Raw genomic sequence first — 1,739 nt, forward strand, 5'->3', positions numbered from 1 at the left:
TTTTTTTTTTTTTTTTTTGTCTCTTAAATGTTCCGCATGACTGAAACAAAGGATGTACGTTTGAGAAAGAGCGGTCTTTAGGAGTTGGCGAAATGCGGAGTGAACTGCGGGGGTGGAATAAGGATGAGGTAAACCAGGAGTGCATCGTAGCAGACCACAACGAATATTTGCAGTTCCCAGCAGTGCAGCTTTTAGCCCTTTCGGTGCTTTGTAGAAGCGGCGCATACTCTAAGCACGTGTTTCGCAACCCATTTCAGTGAGTGTGCAAGTTTGTATGTACATATTTACGGCACTGGCCACGTAAACTGTTTTGAGTTGAGTTAGCAGAGGAAGATCTCTTAGGAGGTTAGTTTAGCTGCGGTGCTTGATGCCATTGCTGGGATGTTGTGTGCTTGTGTGATGCCCTTGTTTTAGCTGTCTTTTAATACTCCAACGCTGCTACCACTGTAATTAAGGGAATGTACAGAAACCCCTTTTTTTTTTTCCTTTTCTAATGGGCATTTCGAGGGCAGGTGTGCGTTTCTGAAGGCACTCTGTGGCAGGCGTAATTATGAGAAAATGTTTGTTTTCATCAAATTTATTTTCCCAAATGAAGATTTCTTGAATGTTTTTCTAGCAAGAATAGCACACACACACACACACATGAAAACAGTTCTTTATATACAGGATTTTTTGTAGCGCAATGCAGTTTACAATACCTTGGGCTATATGATGAAAAGTTAACTCGACTGAAACTTATTAGGCTGTCTGTGTATAGTTACTGAGTAATGGTTTAGTGGATTTCTAAAAACTAGATAAGGGAGAGCTGCTGTAGAAGCATTCCAAAGTTCCATGTATGCATTGTATCTGTCGCCATGGTGTGAGCTTCAAGTCACCCCCAGCTGGAATTGACCTTGCATCGTTCCATCACTGTACTACTTAATTTGGAAGCCATTTGCCTTGTTACTTTACATAACCATGTTCACAGATTGGCTTATGATGATGTATTTGATGCATTCTCTGCTTTGGCCTGAGGAAACGGTGCATTGTGGGTTGGAAAAAGCCTCTAGGGAGAAGGTTAAGAATTTGTCCCTCTAGTTTCTTTTGTTGGAAAGCTCGCAGAGTGCCGTTGCAAACTGTAATCCGAGGTGGGAGGGATTTCAGTGTAATCTCGTTGCGAGAGATTATGGTGCAAATAATCTGTCTAAACTGGCTAGGCGCTTTTGTTTAGTTTCTAGGCACCTACAGTACATCAGATGATTGTGCTTATATACAGAGCATAGAGGCGTGTACTATAAAGCTTTTGCACGGTGACGTATTGACTCATGGTAGGATGTCAGCTTTGTTGTCTTTAGAGTGGTGTTTTTGTTATTTTTTTATTATTCGTGAATGCTGATGTTCACACGTACGCTTCGCTTTTTTGGCTATTTTTGTACATACGCGAGTGTACAGGACATGAAGATATATATATTATACATTCATACCTGCATTGCTGTAAGCAGTTGTTAATAAAAATAGGTCTTGTACGTGAGTGTCTGTCTGCTCTTAAGCGGTGGACTAATGAAGTGACCTCTCACATCAGTTAAGGTTCTTTTTAAGGACCACTTGTAAGTCCACATTTCTCTCATTATTCCGAAGAAGCGGTGCTCACACAATAATCCTTGGGAAGGCTTCTGATCAAATGTAATGAAGTAATTTCAGCGAGCCGTAATGCACAGTGAATAAATAATTCAACACCAATGAAGTAGAAAGATTCCCTT

General features: G+C 40.7%; 1 protein-coding gene across 1 annotated transcript in view; it reads left to right on the top strand.

Annotated features, from left to right (window-relative positions):
- LOC144147999 (uncharacterized) overlaps nt 1–1,505 on the top strand; it is a gene marked incomplete at its 5' end in the record, with an annotated part of 61,422 nt that extends 59,917 nt beyond the window's left edge. Inside the window, one exon of the mRNA XM_077679603.1 lies at nt 1–1,505. This exon is cut by the window's left edge and continues 1,380 nt beyond it.
- Between the last annotated feature and the right edge of the window lie 234 nt (nt 1,506–1,739).

This window comes from Haemaphysalis longicornis, unplaced genomic scaffold, assembly GCF_048455015.1.
Source record: "Haemaphysalis longicornis isolate Haplotype H1 unplaced genomic scaffold, Haemaphysalis longicornis Haplotype H1 scaffold_70, whole genome shotgun sequence".
Lineage (NCBI taxonomy): Eukaryota > Metazoa > Arthropoda > Arachnida > Ixodida > Ixodidae > Haemaphysalis > Haemaphysalis longicornis.